The sequence below is a fragment of the Bombina bombina genome, chromosome 9 (assembly GCF_027579735.1).
Source record: "Bombina bombina isolate aBomBom1 chromosome 9, aBomBom1.pri, whole genome shotgun sequence".
NCBI lineage: Eukaryota > Metazoa > Chordata > Amphibia > Anura > Bombinatoridae > Bombina > Bombina bombina.
The window spans coordinates 181124505-181143206 of NC_069507.1; the positions used below are offsets into that span (position 1 = coordinate 181124505).

General features: G+C 40.0%; 1 protein-coding gene across 1 annotated transcript in view; it reads right to left on the reverse strand.

Moving 5' to 3' along the window:
* The window catches only part of PTPRE (protein tyrosine phosphatase receptor type E), a 487247-nt gene that overhangs the window by 271236 nt on the left and 197309 nt on the right, over positions 1-18702 (reverse strand). Inside the window, exon 2 of the mRNA XM_053692511.1 lies at positions 6879-6955. The gene's annotated coding sequence lies outside the window, so the exon portion shown is untranslated. The remainder of the gene's footprint in view (positions 1-6878; positions 6956-18702) is intronic.

An 18702-nucleotide genomic window follows, 5' to 3' on the forward strand; every position in this document is an offset into this window, starting at 1 on the left:
TTTTCCAGACCCCATAATTCCTACTTGAGACTCGACCACTTCTTCACTGACTCATGGACATGCAATAGAGTCCTAACGTCACATATTAAGGTCTGCCCATGGTCTGATCATGATATTCTGATGTTCACTCTCTCCACTGACTTAACCACAGAATCTAGACCTAGTTGGAAGCTCCCGAAACAAATGCTCCAAGATAAAGCTTTTAGAACCTCCCTTCAAGCCTCTATTATAGAGTTATTGAGAATAAATGAAACTCCAGATGTGTCCTCCCAAACAATATGGGCCGCTTTAAAAGCGTACATAAGGGGGATATGCATTCGAAGAAAGGCAATGTTAAGACGCCAAGCAGGTCTGCCCCTGGGTCTTCTCATGGCCGAGCTGCGCTCTATAGAGCAGGAGAATAAAGACTCTCCAACTACACGTCTAGCTGATAAAATTGGGGAACTAAGAACACAATTGGCGGACAGAGAACTGCAGAGAGTTAAAGACTCTTATGCCAGATTCAAGAAGCTGATGTATTGTCAGGGCAACAAGGCCTCAACCCTCCTCGCTCATAAACTAAGGAGCAGGACAGCAACAGCTAGAATTCTATCACTCAAAAGGGGTAATAATTCAGTCTTCTCACCCAAGGAAATTGGAGAGACGTTTGCGGCTTATTACTTTGATCTGTACCATCTTAAGCCCTCGTTGGCTAACCAAGAGTCCTCCTCACGTGAGGTGGTGGACTTTCTACAGACGCTAGGCTTACCAACTCTCCCAGATGAAGATAGAGAAGCACTTCAAGCCCCGTTTCCTTAAATGAGCTTAATCTAGCCATTAAACACACCCATAATAATAAGGCTCCAGGTCCTGATGGCTACCCGGAAGCCTTCTATAAATTGTTTAAAACAGAATTAAACAAGATCCTCCTCAAGGTCTTCTCTGAAGCCCGAGAGGCAGGCTCATTCCACAAAGAATTTCTGCAAGCATAACTCTGCCCATTTCTAAACCAAACAAAGATCCTTCACAATGTACGAGCTACAGACCAATATCCTTGATAAATGGCGATGTAAAGCTATATGCAAAACTATGGGCCAATCGCCTTAATAGCCTGCTCCCGAAGGTGATACATACGGACCAGGTCGGGTTCACGTTTGGTAGAGAGGGCCCAGACAATTCCCGAAAAATGCTAAACATACTTACGGAAGCCTCCCGACTAAAGTTACCCATGCTGGCCCTGTCGTTGGACGCAGAAAAAGCGTTTGACAGGGTCAGATGGGAATACTTATGGCACACGCTTGCCCAATTTGGCATACCAGAAGGAGTTATTACAGCAATTCGAGCCCTATACTCCTGCACCTCTGCAGTAGTTAAAGGTCTGGGTTTCGCTTCTTCGGAAATATATATAACCAATGGCACCAGACAAGGATGCCCCTTGTCACCCCTAATTTTTTCCATGGCCATTGAACCCTTAGCCCAGGCTATTAGGCAATCACACATAGTACGAGGTGTCCAGCTTGGCAGAGTGACCGCGAAGATTGCACTGTACGCAGACGATGTTACGCTATTTCTAACAAACCCAATAGGCTCCTTGCCAGCACTCTTTGATATTATTACTGAGTTCGGAGCTCATAGTTACTACAAGGTAAATGTCGCCAAAACGGAGGCTTTACCAGTATGCATCCCAGCATTTGAATTAGATATACTGCAAACATCGTACTCTTTCCAATGGTCACAATCCACCATTCGGCATTTGGGGGTACAACTTGGTCCAGACCCGAAAATAGTTATTTCCGTTAACTATGCAGACCTTATTAGAGAGGTTACAGAGCTTACCTCCTCTTGGAGTCTCAAAGAGATTTCATGGCTGGGTCGCATCGCATCTTTCAAAATGACGATCTTACCTAAAATTCTATACTACTTTCGCTGCATCCCTCTTAATGTCCCCAATGCTCTAATAGATAAGCTCCAATCTCTTGGACAACACTATATCTTGGATAAGTCTAGGCCCCGGGTTGCAGCGAAAATACTCCAAAAAAATTATGAGCATGGAGGGGTTGCAATGCTTAGCATACGCGGATACTATGAGGCAGCCAGGCTTTCTCATATCACGGCGTGGGCAGACAAAGGGGAAAAGCATAGAAGCACTAGCCCTTCCTCTGGGCTTACAGTTGGCAGACCTGCCCTGGATTCCTAGTCACTGCCTTGACAACCTGAGACTAAAGAATGCCATCGTTAGAGATAATATGAAGGTCTGGTATAGCCTTAGAAACTTACGCGACATAGCCCCACATCCGTCTCCCATTCACTCCATACCAGCCTTAATGACAGCCCTCCCTGACACACACATACAACAGTGGAGCGAGTGGGACCTGAAAGTGGTCTCCCTCCTATACCCCTCGGGCACTCTACTCACTCCCCATAATTTCAGAACAATTATCCCAGAACCCCCCCCCTGGGCCTCTTTTGAATACTCGAGACTTTATGCTTTTATGACATCCTGGGGATTCACCAAAGCTCTAAATAGACCCCTGACTAATTGGGAAAAATTATGGCAGCTTCCTATTAAGACTCCTAGACTCATATTGTTCCACTATGACCTCCTACAGATGTCCACTAATAGAGACAGACCCTGGCAGTTAAGGGCATGGGAAGGAGATCTATCTAGACCTATTTCAGACAGAGACCTGTGTACAGCTATGACGTTAACTAAAAAGACGATACATTGTGCAAATACCTTAGAGGCCTACATGAAATTATTTCTGAAATGGTACTACACCACCTCGAGGCTGTCTCAGATGTTCCCTACAACGTCTCCTCTATGCTGGAGAGATTGCATACAAAGAGGCTCAGATATACATATATGGTGGGATTGCCCGAAACTGACACCTGTTTGGAATCAGATAAAAAGCCTCTGTGCTAATCTTGGGCTCTCTGTTCCACTCACTCCTACAATTGCCCTCCTTGCACATTTTCCCGAGGGGCGTCCCAACCCACGTTTCTAAATTGATCATTTTTGTCCTAGCGGCCACGAAACTGGCAATTGCAAGGGCCTGGAAGCAAACCCAAACCCCAGATATTGCAGCTGTTACATCTATAATGCAGGTATACGCCAAAATGGAGCAAAGTTTCTATTCTAACATGGACAAAGAAGACCTATACTGGCAGATTTGGGAGACTTGGTTTAACTACCAAGGGGATCGCAGCTAAACATGCAGACATGATAAAGTTTCCGACCACTCCCATTATCATAATTAAACTTTCATACCTAGTTAAGATGTGCTAATTAACAGATGACACCCGCCTCTCTAAACTTATTGTCAAAATCTGATTACCCCCCCTCTTTCCTACACCCCCCTTCTTACCCTCCCTCCTATAACATGAGACCTACTTTTTGCCCTAGCTCATGTTTCTCCCTCCCCTCCATCCTCTCATAAAAGACCTCCCCCGCCTGGAGCTGCGCACTACGATTACTAGATGAAGTGTGCGGACAGGTATTTCTAAGCTGACTTTATGAAGTCCCTAGAAAAGTTGAGGCAATATATAGGACTGGAGTATTACCCGGTCCCTATATTTAAGTCTGTTCATATTAATCGAAAATGAGGTTTACATAGTTGATATTTTATTTTATACTTGACATGCTCAATCTATATGCTCTGCATTTCCATCAATAGTTATGTTTGCTGTGTAATTACAACAAAATAATGACTCTATACATGTGAACCTCTTGGTCATTTATTCTGTAACTTTTGTTGTGATGTTTAACCATCAATAAAAAAAATATTTTATTAAAAAAAAAAAAAAATACCTACAAATAACTACAATGAAATAAACTAAGTTACAAAAAATAAAAAAATATTTACAAACATTAGAAAAATATTACAACAATTTTAAACTAATTACACCTACTCTAAGCCCCCTAATAAAATAACAAAGACCCCCAAAATAAAAAAATGCCCTACCCTATTCTAAATTAAAAAAGTTCAAAGCTCTTTTACCTTACCAGCCCTGAAAAGGGCCCTTTGCGGGGCATGCCCCAAAGAATTCAGCTCTTTTGCCTGTAAAAAAAAAAACATACAATAACCCCCCCAACATTACAAACCACCACCCACATACCCCTAATCTAACCCAAACCCCCCTTAAATAAACCTAACACTAAGCCCCTGAAGATCTCCCTACCTTGTCTTCACCTCACCGGGTTCACCGATCGGTCCAGAAGAGGGTCCGAAGTCTTGATCCAAGCGGCGGCTGAAGAACTCCATCATCGGGCTGAAGTCGGAAGTCCATCATCGAGATGAAGTCTTCTATCAAGCCGCATCTTCAATCTTCTTTCTTCCGGAGCGGAGCGCTCCGGAAGAAAGAAGATTGAAGATGCGGTGCGGTACGGTAGGCAGATTAGGGGTTAATCATTGTAGGTAGGTGGAGGCGACGTTGAGGGGGGCAGATTAGGGGTTAATAAATATAATATAGGGGTCGGCGGTGTTAGGGGCAGCAGATTAGGGGTACATAAGTATAACGTATCTTGCGGCGGCGTGCGGACGGCAGATTAGGGGTTAAAAAATTTAATTAGAGTGGCGGCGATGTGGGGGGACCTCGGTTTAGGGGTACATAGGTAGTTTATGGGTGTTAGTGTACTTTAGAGCACAGTAGTTAAGAGCTTTATAAACCGGCGTTAGCCCAAAAAGCTCTTAACTACTGACTTTTTTCTGCGGCTGGAGTTTTGTCATTAGATTTGTAACGCTCACTTCAGCCACGGCTCTAAATACCAGCGTTAGAAAGATCCCATTGAAAAAATAGGATACGCAGATGGCGTAGGGGGATCTGCGGTATGGAAAAGTCGCGGCTGCAAAGTGAGCGTTAGACCCTTTCCTGACTGACTCCAAATACCAGAGGGCGGTAAAAACCAGCGTTAGGAGCCTCTAACGCTGGTTTTCACGGCTACCGCCCAACTCTAAATCTAGCCGTTTGTGAATATAAACTTTACATTAATTTCCATTAAAACTAATACAAATGTTCCTTTACTGTAGGCAAAAAAAGTGTCAACTGTATTTTTATACGTATCTATAGCGAGCTGGGGAGCCATATTAATCCCGACCCTTCTTAACAGATCCCAGAGTCGCGCTAATAGGTGGCTTAGCGTGGTGGATCTCAGAGCCTGTGCTAAGGGACCTTTAGAATTAGCATGGCTCTCCAGCACGCTATAGCTACGTATTTTACCATTTAAAGGAGACAAATATACACTAATTAATTTCGTTACTATATATTCATTTTCTTTAAATTAGTTTGTGCTTTAGTTGGGATATTCATTTTGTGAAAGCAAAATTAATTTCCATATTTTTGTTACGTATATGATACATGTCTGTCTACTCATTACACTAACTTTGATATAGTACATAATGAGAGTTTTATTCCCTTTAGACTTTGCGTTACATACTTTATTTTGTAAAGCGTGTAATGAGCTTAAAGGGACATGAAACACCATTTCTTCTGTCATGGTTCAGGTACAATATAAAATAAAAAATAAATGAATATTTTTGTTATCAGATTCACTTAGTTCCTTGTTGAAAAGCAGGTAAGAAGACTCAGGAGTGTACACATGTCTAGAGCACTATATGGCAGCACTATTGCAATAATTATTTTATTGATGTTATACATTTTCAAGAGCACTAGGTGGCAGCAGTGTTTACACAAAATTCTACGATACAGTGCTCCAGAAACAGGCACTCTACCCTACCTAGGTATCTCCTACAAAACGAATACCAGTTTATTCAGATTTGATAACAGAAGTACATTGGAAAATTGTATGCACTGAATTTAAAAAAAAAATGTGTTTTTCATATTTTGGGTATATTAAACTGCTGGGCATAACTACACAAGCATAATTACTACTCACCATGCTATAATGTTTTCCTCCTGTGCCTAAAGCTCATTTTAAAGCAATTCTCCTATCTTAGCCCCTTACTGGTCAAGATCCATCTTCATACTGGACACCGCCATTTTGGAGCATAAGGGGCCGATTTAACATTGTGCGAGCTGACATGATCTGCTAGACAGCATACAATGTCGACATTTATCATTACACAAGCATTTCTCGTAAAATGCTTGTGCAATGCCATCCCCTGCACATTCGCGGCCAATCGGCAGCTAGCAGGGGGTGTCAAAAAAAACGATGATCGTATACGATCAAGCTGATTGCTGTCTTCTGCTTCAGAGGTGGCGGACGAGTTAAGAAGCAGCGGTCTTAAGACCGCTGCTTCTTAACTCCTGTTTCCTGCAAACCTGAAGGCTCGCGCGGAAACAGCTGCATTCGGGCCTTGATAAATCGGCCCCTAGGTATTCTTGCACCCTGTTACAGAAGTGGTGTGCATTTATAGATGAGTAAGGTTTACAACTTTTGTACCTCTGTTATATGCACTTTTCAATAGCAGTCATGATAAAGAGTGGAACCTTTATATTTTTGCTATAGCTGCATTGGCTACATTATTGATGTGGCCTTTTTTATATATGTTATGAAGTTTTAACCTGTAAAAAACCTCTGCAAAAATGTAAACTTCCTGCTCTGTATTATGAGCATGATACAGCTGTCAAATAGCTGTCAGTAATTGACAGTGAATGCACACCACTTCTATAACAAGTGCAAGAATAGCTAAGCTCTAAAAAGGGCATTATACTTCTAAGGGATTTTGTACTCAATTTTCTGCTATTCCAAGATTCTGAGCTCTTACTTTATCTATAAATTTCTTAGTAACATTAAGTCACAATGTTCTACAAGGATGGTTTTCACTGACCCCAGGACCGTACTACATTGAACCTATTATCAGTATGATTTCAGCTATATATAAATCCAGATTTGGAAATAAGGAGATGCTAAACTTATTTATTTATTTTTTTTTACTTACAAGAAGTTCTTTTTTGGAAATGTTCTTTACAGCTGACTTTGAACTGACATCCAAATCTCAGGAGAACTCTTCATTTCCTGCAAAGAAGAAAAGTTCATATGGTGAGTGAAATCATAGGGAACTTCCATACTATAAAATGGAGGATTAGACTAGACAAAAAAACAAGAAGAAGAAAAAAACAGAGAAACGTATACCTGATAAATATACTATAAATCTCATTGTAACTCTTTTATCTGAGTAAATTGCATCATCATCCTGCAAAATTGTTGCTTGTACTTTTTTTTAAAAAAAAATAAGGTCTTTAAATCATTATCAATAAAGATGTTTTAAAGGGACACTGAACCCAAATTTTTTCTTTCCTGATTCAGATAGAGCATGCAATTTTAGGCAACTTTCTAATTTACTCCTATTATCAAATGTTCTTCATTCTCTTGGCATCTTTATTTGAAATGCAAGAATGTAAGTTTAGATGCCGGCCCATTTTTGGTGAACAACCTAGGTTATCCTTGCTGATTGGTGGATAAATTCATCCACCAATCAAAAACTGCTGTCCAGAGTTTTGAACCAAGAAAAAAGCTTAGACGCCTTCTTTTTCATATAAAGATAGCAGGAGAACGAAGAAAGATTGATAATAGGAGTAAATTAGAAAGTTGCTTAAAATTGCATGCACTATCTGAATCATGAAAGAAAAAAATTGGGTTCAGTGTCCCTTTAAGCATTAAAATTTCTAGGCTCCCCAGTTCATATGTATAAGCAGTATCTGAAAACAACTAAAGGGTAGATCATGCAGTTTTAAGCAAAATTACAATTTACTGCTGTTCCCTTTGTAGCCTTTGTTTAAGAGCATACCTAGGTAAGCTCAGGAGTGTGCATGTGTCTTGTTGAAAATATTGCTGCCAACATTTTCTTTCATGATTTGGATAGAACATACAATTTTAAACAACTTTCTAATTTACTCCTAATATTGCATTTGCTTTATTCCCTTGTTATTCTTTGCTGAAGGAACATCATTGCACTACTGGCAGTTAGATAAACACATCTACTTAGCCTATCACAAGACACAAATGTGTACAGGCACCAATCAGCAGCTCCCACTAGTGTATGATAAGTGCGTATTCTTTTTCAACAAGAAGTACTAAGAGAACAAAGCACATTTGAAAATAGAAGTGAATTGAACAGTTTTTTAAAATGACGCGCTCTATCAGAATGATGCAAGTTTAAAGGGACACTGTACCCAAAAAAATTTTTGTGTGATTCAGATTGAGCATGACATTTTAAGCAACTTTCTAATTTACTCCTGTTATCAATTTTTCTTCGTTCTCTTGCTATCATTATTTGAAAAAAAAGGCATCTAAGCTTTTTTTTTTGGTTTCAGTACTCTGGACAGCACTTTTTTATTGGTGGATGAATTTATCCACCAATCAGCAAGGACAACCCAGGTTGTTCACCAAAAATGGGCCGGCATTTAAACTTACATACTTGCATTTCAAATAAAGATACCAAGAGAATGAAGACAATTTGATAATAGGAGTAAATTAGAAAGTTGCTTAAAATTTCATGCTCAATCTGAATCATGAAAGAAAAATTTTGGGTACAGTGTCCCTTTAATTTTGACTTTCTTATCCCTTTAATAGTATTATACATTGTTGCAAATATTGAAGCACTGTAGTGCTCAACAATGTATAACATTGTTAAAAACATTGTTACAAATACTAATGCCATACAGTAATCAGTACAGATGTACACTCCTAAGCCTATCTAGGTTTAACTCTTTAACAAAAAATACCAAAAGAACAAAGCAAATTTAATAAAACATATTCCACACCTTTCTTTTGGGTCTTTTTCTACAGAGTAGTAACTAGTAACCATTTTCCTTATATAACCTAAATTTAACTTTTTTCCCAGCACAAGAATATACTGTGATCAACTTTAAGCTTAAAAAAATGCATTTTTATTTCAGGGGTCAATCACAATCCTTTAGATAAACGTATCAAATGATCATTTGTGTGGGGTCCATTACTTCCTGTCACAGCCCCACAAGGGGGCTGGGCTCTTTACAGGAAGGCAAAAAAAAGTTGTTGTTTTTTTAACATGATCTGTTTCTTTTTATGTTTACTTTGATTTAGCATACATTTATGACGAGATTTACAGTTCAATACTTTTGTTCAATTCATTTGAATACTAAAACAAAGGTTTACAAGAATTTACAACTTCTTTTAAATGTAGTGCCAGGAATGGCATACTGTAAGGGGCCAAATTTATATAGGCTGAATATGCATTTTTGTTCTTTATTTTTTACTTAATATAGAGAGGGAAATAGTTTTCTCTTTCTGTCAGTTATAGACAATTCTACTATCTCTAACAAACAAAGAGCTGACAACTATTCTATATTTTGCAGAGCAATGTCAGTTGAAGACCTCTATACAGGGGTGGCATCTGGATGGCGCCAAGCAGATCAGGGGTGGAATCTGGGTGGCACTGCAGACTAGGGTATGAGTCTAGGTGGTACTGCAGACTAGGGGTGGAGTCTGGGTGGTACTGCAGACTAGGGGTGGAGTCTGGGTGGTACTGCAGACTAGGGGTGGAGTCTGGGTGGTACTGCAGACTAGGGGTGGAATCTGGGTGGTACTGCAGACTAGGGGTGTAGTCTGGGTGGTACTGCAGACTAGGGGTGGAGCCTGGGTGGTACTGCAGACTAGGGGTGGAGTCTGGGTGGTACTGCAGACTAGGGGTGGAGTCTGGATGGTACTGCAGACTAGGGTAGGAGTCTAGGTGGTATTGCAGACTAGGGGTGGAGTCTGGGTGGTACTGCAGACTAGGGGTGGAGTCTGGGTGGTACTGCAGACTAGGGGTGGAGTCTGGGTGGTACTGCAGACTAGGGGTGGAATCTGGGTGGTACTGCAGACTAGGGGTGTAGTCTGGGTGGTACTGCAGACTAGGGTATGAGTCTAAGTGGTACTGCAGACTAGGGTAGGAGTCTAGGTGGTACTGCAGACTAGGGGTGGAGTCTGGATGGTACTGCAGACTAGGGTATGAGTCTAGGTGGTACTGCAGACTAGGGGTGGAGTCTGGGTGGTACTGCAGACTAGGGGTGGAGTCTGGGTGGTACTGCAGACTAGGGGTGGAATCTGGGTGGTACTGCAGACTAGGGGTGTAGTCTGGGTGGTACTGCAGACTAGGGGTGGAGCCTGGGTGGTACTGCAGACTAGGGGTGGAGTCTGGGTGGTACTGCAGACTAGGGGTGGAGTCTGGGTGGTACTGCAGACTAGGGTAGGAGTCTAGGTGGTATTGCAGACTAGGGGTGGAGTCTGGGTGGTACTGCAGACTAGGGGTGGAGTCTGGGTGGTACTGCAGACTAGGGGTGGAGTCTGGGTGGTACTGCAGACTAGGGGTCGAATCTGGGTGGTACTGCAGACTAGGGGTGTAGTCTGGGTGGTACTGCAGACTAGGGTATGAGTCTAAGTGGTACTGCAGACTAGGGGTGGAGTCTGGGTGGTACTGCAGACTAGGGGTGGAGTCTGGGTGGTACTGCAGACTAGGGTAGGAGTCTAGGTGGTACTGCAGACTAGGGGTGGAGTCTGGGTGGTACTGTAGACTAGGGGTGGAGTCTGGGTGGTACTGCAGACTAGGGGTGGAGTCTGGGTGGTACTGCAGACTAGGGTAGGAGTCTAGGTGGTATTGCAGACTAGGGGTGGAGTCTGGGTGGTACTGCAGACTAGGGGTGGAGTCTGGATGGTACTGCAGACTAGGGTAGGAGTCTAGGTAGTATTGCAGACTAGGGGTGGAGTCTGGGTGGTACTGCAGACTAGGGGTGGAGTCTGGGTGGTACTGCAGACTAGGGTAGGAGTCTAGGTGGTATTGCAGACTAGGGGTGGAGTCTGGGTGGTACTGCAGACTAGGGGTGGAGTCTGGGTGGTACTGCAGACTAGGGTAGGAGTCTAGGTAGTATTGCAGACTAGGGGTGGAGTCTAGGTGGTACTGCAGACTAGGGGTGGAGTCTGGATGGTACTGCAGACTAGGGTATGAGTCTAGGTGGTACTGCAGACTAGGGGTGGAGTCTGGGTGGTACTGCAGACTAGGGGTGGAGTCTGGGTGGTACTGCAGACTAGGGGTGGAATCTGGGTGGTACTGCAGACTAGGGGTGTAGTCTGGGTGGTACTGCAGACTAGGGGTGGAGCCTGGGTGGTACTGCAGACTAGGGGTGGAGTCTGGGTGGTACTGCAGACTAGGGGTGGAGTCTGGGTGGTACTGCAGACTAGGGTAGGAGTCTAGGTGGTATTGCAGACTAGGGGTGGAGTCTGGGTGGTACTGCAGACTAGGGGTGGAGTCTGGGTGGTACTGCAGACTAGGGGTGGAGTCTGGGTGGTACTGCAGACTAGGGGTCGAATCTGGGTGGTACTGCAGACTAGGGGTGTAGTCTGGGTGGTACTGCAGACTAGGGTATGAGTCTAAGTGGTACTGCAGACTAGGGGTGGAGTCTGGGTGGTACTGCAGACTAGGGGTGGAGTCTGGGTGGTACTGCAGACTAGGGTAGGAGTCTAGGTGGTACTGCAGACTAGGGGTGGAGTCTGGGTGGTACTGTAGACTAGGGGTGGAGTCTGGGTGGTACTGCAGACTAGGGGTGGAGTCTGGGTGGTACTGCAGACTAGGGTAGGAGTCTAGGTGGTATTGCAGACTAGGGGTGGAGTCTGGGTGGTACTGCAGACTAGGGGTGGAGTCTGGGTGGTACTGCAGACTAGGGTAGGAGTCTAGGTAGTATTGCAGACTAGGGGTGGAGTCTGGGTGGTACTGCAGACTAGGGGTGGAGTCTGGGTGGTACTGCAGACTAGGGGTGGAGTCTACCTATTTATGTGTGGGGTTATGTGTTTCTGGGCAGGGTTTCAGTGAAAGAAACCATCTTATACAGGCAAGGGGAAAGCAGACACAGCTCCTAAATCACTATCCAGTAAATTGTGGTTTTATTAGGAGATCTGAGATATGCTTATGGTTCTGGCATATAGAAAGCAAAGAGTGCACATAGAATGTGACCATTAAATGCATGAAAATAAAATATTCATATGTTAATAAATCACCAATAAAGCACAAGCCATTGAAATTATAGTTAAAGGGACATGAAACCCCAAAATATCTTTCATGATTTAGGTAGAACATATACATATTGAACTACTTTCCAGTTAACTTCTATTATCAACTGTGCTTCATTCTCTTGGTATAATTTGTTGAAAGAGCAACGATGCACTAATGGTTTCTAACTAAACACATGGTTGACCCAATGACCATCGGTGTATATATATGCAGCCACCAATCAGCAGCTAGAACCTAGGTTCCTTGCTGCTCCTGAGCTTGCCTGGATAAACCTTTCAGCAAAGGATAACAAGAGAAGGAAGCACATTATATAATAGAAGTAAATTGGAAAGCTGTTTGATATTGTATGCTCTGTCTAAATCATGAATGTCTAATTATGACTTTACTGTCCCTTTAACAAGTCTGTATTGTATATATAGATAATTACAATTACAAGACATTACAATCAGCATGAAAATGGTAATGAATACTTTTTTTTATTAATCTTTACTGATCCCTACTTTAATTCATGCCACTTTGATAGGCTGGCTTATTCAGTTAAAGATAAGGGTTTCAAATAATTTTACATATGTTTGAAAGGAGAAAATATCAGTATCTCTACTTGTATCTTTATACAGCAGACATAAATAAAAACAGTTTATCATTGATGTTGTGAAACTGCTTGGCCCCTCTCATTGTTTGTATATAGAACACTGTTACTGTAAATTACACAACCAGACGTTGCTATATGATTCCAATCATTCACAGACAAAATACAAGTTAGAGCAAATGCTAAAAATGCTATATATAATGATGTATTTAAATAAAGGATTAGCCTGGGCATAACATTATGCTCAGGATATTAGTTGCATAAAAGATGAAGTACAGAGATAGATTTTTAGTCTCCAGAATATAATAGGCATCAGCATGTTGTAACTTAAGTTTCCCTTTATTATTTTCTAGTTTGCTAAATATATTTTAGGACAGTGAGATACATGTTTAACAAACAATCTCTGCGTAGAATATAGCAAGGTTAGGCTTATGGAGGCTAAAGCTTGTACTTTCAGCTTTCACAAAAATTGGGAAATACATTGTTCATAGTTTTAAAAAAAAATACAGAGAAAGGGGTCAAAACAAATAACAAAAAGTATATTGCAAAATTGTTTTTACTACACATAATTAAACAGTTTATATTACAATCTCAAAGTGTTTCATGTTCCATTTAAAGGACCACTCAGTGCAATAGAACTGCATAATTAACAATTGCATAATAAAAAGACAATGTAATAACACCTACTCTTTTTTTTCTGGCAAATTTATTTTTTCTCACATTTTCCAGCCCCCTTATATCATGTGACAGCCATCAGCCAATCATAGACTAGTATATGTATACCCTGTGAGCTTATGCACATGCTTAGTAGGAGCTTGCTCCCCAGAAAGTGTGAATATAAAAAGACTGTGCAAAATGTAATAATGGAAGTAAATGGGAGTGTCTTAAAACGGCATGATCTATCTGAATCATAAAAGTTTATTTTTTCTTGAGTGTCCCTTTAAGAGGAAGTGTTAATATAAGGTCGTCATATGGCCACTTATAAAAAATACATGTCAGGGTCTGTTAATAATAAAAAAGCAGCTTGAGATAATAGTTTATAATAATGTTCTATTATAAGAACCAGGACATATGTATTTTTCACAAGTTTCCTCTTTAAAGTGGCATTTTTTTCTATTGCAATATCCCCATATAAACACTTGTCCACCCGTGTTTCTTATATTCTTTCCATTTGTATTTATTAAGCTGAGTCTTTCACTTAACACCATTATATTGCTGAAAAGTCTTCTGTAGACAGCCTCACTTACCTCAAGCTATACAGAGTTCTCTTTACAACCACAACCTTTATTTTTGAAGAGACGTTAAAGGTTCTTTTTTTTATTTTTTATTTATGAATAGTGTTCACAGTATTAGCACTTAACCACATCATTACAAAGTATCTGCATAGAGAGCATTGCATAAGCCCAGCTCTTGCGCAATTGGTTAAACAGAAGTCCTTGTGCAATCTTAAAGGGACAGTCATGTCCAAAATTTTTAATTTTAAACAACTTTCCAATTTACTTTTATCACCAATTTTGCTTTGTTCTCTTGGTATTCTTAGTTGAAAGCCAAACCTAGGAGGTTAATATGCTAATTTCTTAGACCTTGAATGCCGCCTCTAATCTAAATGCATTTTGATAGTTTTTCGCCACTAGAGGTCATTAGTTCATGTGTTTCATATAGTTAACATTGAGCTCATGCACGTGAATTTATCATGGAGACAGCTCTGATTGGCTAAACTGCAAGTCTGTCAAAAGAACTGAAATAAGGGGGCAGTCTGCTGAGGCTTAGATACAAGGTAATTAAAGAGGTAAAACGTGTATAATTAAAACTGTGTTGGTTATGCGAAACTGGGGAATTGGTAATTAAGGGATTATCTATCTTTTTAAACAACAAAAATTAAGGTGTTGACTGTCCCTTTAACTTGGATCGCTAATCGCAAAGTTGGGCTGCCCTGGAAACTTGTTCACCTGCAGCTTCTTAAATGTGGTCTATGTATTAAAAATATGATAATTTGTACTTTATAATTTCTCATTGTTTAAATTGAATGTTACAATTAAGGGCAGTTCAAGGAAACTTGTTATGGGAAGGGGGTGCAAACATGTCTGTGGGTGGAGTCACAGGTGTTCTGTGGGTAAAGTCAGGATAGATGAACAGGGAGTTGCAGGTTTTTGGATGATGGAGTCCTAAAAGCGGCAATTAAAAGGAGTACAAATGTAAACTTTATTGAATCTGACATGTTTCACACCTGATTGTTGCTTACTCATACTCATATAATCAATTTACTACAGCCCTTCGCTCTCTATCCTTTAACCAGTTTCTTATCCATGTGCTAATATTTTTGCCAATTCCACAATAATTGATCATGTGGTCCTATATCAAAAGGCCTTGCAAAATCTAAACAGGCAACAGACAACCCTTTATCAAAGTTACTATTTAGCTCCTCCCTAAATAACCATATCAGCATTTATGTTGGACCCTTGCTACCATGTCAAAGGATCCTGAACCTAAGAATATTAGGATTATAGACTGGGTTATAACTATTTTTATTTAGTAAGTGTATATGTATGACATTTAGAGAAGAGTTTTGTTAAGCTTATGGTTCTTAGGCTTGTGTGGGAATCCTTTATTGAAGGAGCAGCACTGCACTACTGGGAGCTAGCTCAACACATCTGTAAGTCAATGACAAGAGGCATATACTGTATGTGCAGCCACCAGTCAGCAGCTAGCTCCCAGCTAGCCTATCTAGGTATTCTTTTCAATAAAGGATACCAAAAGAACAAAGCAAATTAGATAATAGTAGTAAATTGGAAAGTTGTATGCTCTGTCTTAACCATGAAAGAAAAATGTTGGGTTTCATGCCCCTTTAACTTATAAAATTTCTGTTAATTTGTATATTTTACCCCAGAATTAAATGGAGAGCTTTTATTGCTACATAGAAACATTTCCTTTTGTAGTAACCTAGATGTAAGAATATACTTGTAATACCTTTGTACAGCAGTGTAATAAATATGATGCTTTTTATGTTGCAGCAAATTCTTCATTATTATTTATAATTTAAGCCCAGTGAATTACTTACTGTCAGACATTATAAAAATGAATGCAATTCCAGCTGAAGATATGAAAGCTAATCCCACTGACTTTTACATAATTTCCTAGCAGCACAGCTCATTAAAGAAATGTCAAGTCTACTGTTGACTGATCTTCAAATTAGCTAAGTTCAAATGGCTTTCTGTGCCATAACTGGTTTTACTATGTATTTATCTAATATAAGCTAGAAGAGTGAACAAGGAACACTCTGATTATCTCCCCTTTTCAGAATATAAGAACATAATAAATCATACAGATTTGTGTCCTTATATTAAGCAAGAAATAATAATAAAATGAATCAGGACAATCAAGCAAAATCCCTGTGATGTCTGGTGCAGAAAAAACGCAGGAAACGTTATTTAAAAATAAATAAATCTATACATTAGCATGAGACCTTGATGTGCAGTATACACCAAATACCATTTAAAGGGACGTAAAAGTACAATAAAATGTTTGAAAGTGTTAGATAATTTTATTTACTATTATTATTATTATAATTATTATTATAATTATTTATTATAGATCACTAACAGATTCTGCAGCACTATTTCACCTACAAAGAGGTTAAACACAAAGGTAAAATACGCTCTAGGTCAGCAATGTGCAACTGGGACCTTGCTGAATTAAGATGAATAATCTTGTGAGCCAAGACAAGAGGCAGTAAGCTCCCAGTAGTGCATTATTGCTCCTAAGTCTACCTAGGTTTGGTTTTCAACAAAGGATTCCAAGAGAAAATAGTCAATTTGATAACAGAAGAAAATTGAAAAGTAGTTTAAAATTGAATGCTCTATGTGAACCATAAAAGTTTAAAGGGAAATTAAAGTCCAAATTAAACTTTCATGATTTAGATTTCATGCAACTTAATGTTTAATTTGCTTTGTTATCATGGTATACTATGTTGGAAAGCATACCTAGGTAGGCTCCGGAGAAGTAATGTACTTCTGAGATTGGTGGCTGTACATATAACTCTCTTGTCATTGGCTCAATGTATGTGTTTAGCTAGCTCCCAATAGTCCATGGCTGCTTCTTTAACAAAGGATACCAAGAGAATAAAGCAAATTTGATCATAGAAGTAAATTGGAAAGTTGTTTAAAATTGCATGTTCTATCTGAACCTTGAAACATTTTTGGGGGTTTAATGTCCCTTTAAAGGGACAGTAAAATCAAAATTAAACTTAAATAGATTGGATAGAGTATGGCATTTTAATCAGCTTTCCAATGTATTCCTATTATCATGTTTGCTTAGTTCTCTCGGTATCCTTTGTTAAAAATGAGTTCTAGTTGAGCTCAGGAGCATGTACTTACCTTTAGCCAACTGGCAGCAGTGTTTGCAACAACGTCTGTAGCAATGTTATACATATTTGCAAATACCGCTGCCATAGACTACTAAAGACATGTGCATACTTCTAAGCTCCTATCAGCCTACCTAGATTACTCTTCAACAAAGAAAACAACGATAAGCAAATATGAACATGGACATAAATTGGAAAGTTGTTTAAAATGACCTGAATCACGAATGTTTAATTATGACTTTACTATATTTTTAACTAATATATATCTTGCAACATTTGCAAAACATTTGAGACTGGATGTAAAGGCAAGGAATGTTTGGTCATGTTACAGTCGCAGTGGTCAGGCAAATACAATGATCTTTGGAACTGGGCCTAAATTACACAAATTACAAAATTCCCATCTACGCATCAAAACAAAATCCAATTGCACGCTGACCGCAGTCCAATCTTTTAAATACTTGGGTATGTTGTTAGACCCTAATCTATCTTTTGGACTCCACATAGAAAAACTTGCCTCTAAACTTTACCCAAAACTAGGTGTCCTGTACAGAAACAAATCCTGCCTCAGCCCTACAGTAAAGGAAAAGATTGTACAGCAAATGCTGATGCCTAGCATGGATTATGGGGACGTAGTATATGCACCTGCACCGCAAACTCACCTTAATAAACTTAATACATTGTATTACTCGTTTTGTCGCTTTGTGCTACAATGTAACTACAGGACCCACCATTGTGACATGCTAAAAGAACTAAACTGGCTGACGCTGGAATCCAGACGCACCCTCCATCTTTCCTGCCTTGTGTTTAAGAGCCTTTCTGGGAAGCTCCCACCCTACCTGAGCAGAATGCCCCCCCCCCCCCCCCGGCTATTCCCACCTCCTATAACCTCCCATCCAGTACCAACACATTATTTAGCTTGCCTCCATACAAAAAGAAAGCAGCTTGATCCTCCTTTTCCTACAGAGCGCCACAGTTATGGAATGACCTCCTGCACACTTTCAAACCTTCCCCAAGCCTAATATCCTTTAAGAGATCCCTCTCTACATATCTCAAAACAGAATGCACCTGTCATGGTTGATTATATATTTCTTACCTGCTCTATGTAAAATTTTTACATCTATTGTGTATTATTATTTTATTGTACCCTATTGTATAAATGCAATGTTTTGTGGACCCAGGACATACTTGAAAACGAGAGAAATCTCAATGTATCCTTCCTGGTAAAATATTTATAAATAAATAAAATGTCTTGGGTATCCAGGCAGAGTTTGGATGGTCCATGGGGCAGAGTCTTGGGGAGATTACAAGATATGGGCAGAACTAGAGCATTCTGGGACAAAGATTCACCAGTCCCAGGCTTCTAAAAGAGAAACCAAGATAAAAACAAGGAGGGAGGGGCAGTGATATTTAGGATAGTTGCACAATTTGCAGGTAAGTTAGGGTCTCTACTAATCTAAATTATTACTATGCAGGTCGGGTGCTTATTACCTAGATATAAAGTCTGTGATGCATTAATTCCATCTTTCCTATTACACAAAAGAACATGCTTTTAACTTAAAGGGACATTAAACACTAAATACATGCTAGATAGAATGATGCATTCAAACAAAAGATTAGTCCATGACTAACATGTAGATGTATTTTTTAAAGTTTCATTAGTTGTTTAAAAAGTGACAAAATAAGTGTAAAGTTTTAGTGTCTATAAAACACTGGGAGCTGCCATGTTGTAACTTGTGTTATCTTCTCTGCTGTGGCCAATTAGGGACAGTTATACATAGGTCATTAGAGTG